General features: G+C 31.2%; 1 long non-coding RNA gene across 1 annotated transcript in view; it reads left to right on the top strand.

Annotated features, from left to right (window-relative positions):
- LOC119587559 overlaps positions 1 to 420 on the top strand; it is an 863-nt gene extending 443 nt beyond the window's left edge. The window contains exon 2 of the long non-coding RNA XR_005230003.1: positions 105 to 420. This is a non-coding gene — a long non-coding RNA (uncharacterized LOC119587559). The remainder of the gene's footprint in view (positions 1 to 104) is intronic.
- The last annotated feature ends 134 nt before the right edge of the window (positions 421 to 554 follow it).

Raw genomic sequence — 554 nt, 5'->3', positions numbered from 1 at the left:
AGCCTTGTCACGTTAATTATTATTATGATGCTAAAGGAATAATGATATCAACAACTGCAGACATACATATAAAAATCTATGTTATTTGCATTCCTCTCTTACAGCCAAATCGTGTTGCGGAGGACTGATCTGGACTGTAGGAGATACCCTCAACGATTTGAACGTCTCCTAATGAGACATTTTTAGTATCCTAGGTGTGCTCATAATTGAATGTTTACAAATAATAATTTTTTTTCGGCTTACATTATTAATTCAACTTGGTGATCTTGATTAGTGCATGATGCTAATGATGCCAGTTATTATGAATGTGATATCAATAATGACAATGAAAAGCAACAGTATCATTATTTATCATAATGCTGATTTTATAGGATCTATGTCTGTATCATCACTATTGCTTTATTATTACGATCTTGATTAGTACTGTGTTTATATTTATGACAATTATTTTGATAATAATATTATTAGAACAACAATACAAACATAGCAACGTGTATACACAGACAAATGGGAAAATGTAGATAAGCCATGTATTCAGTCAACCTGGATACCAC

This window comes from Penaeus monodon, chromosome 22, assembly GCF_015228065.2.
Source record: "Penaeus monodon isolate SGIC_2016 chromosome 22, NSTDA_Pmon_1, whole genome shotgun sequence".
Lineage (NCBI taxonomy): Eukaryota > Metazoa > Arthropoda > Malacostraca > Decapoda > Penaeidae > Penaeus > Penaeus monodon.
This window is presented reverse-complemented; position numbering and strand designations above follow the sequence as displayed.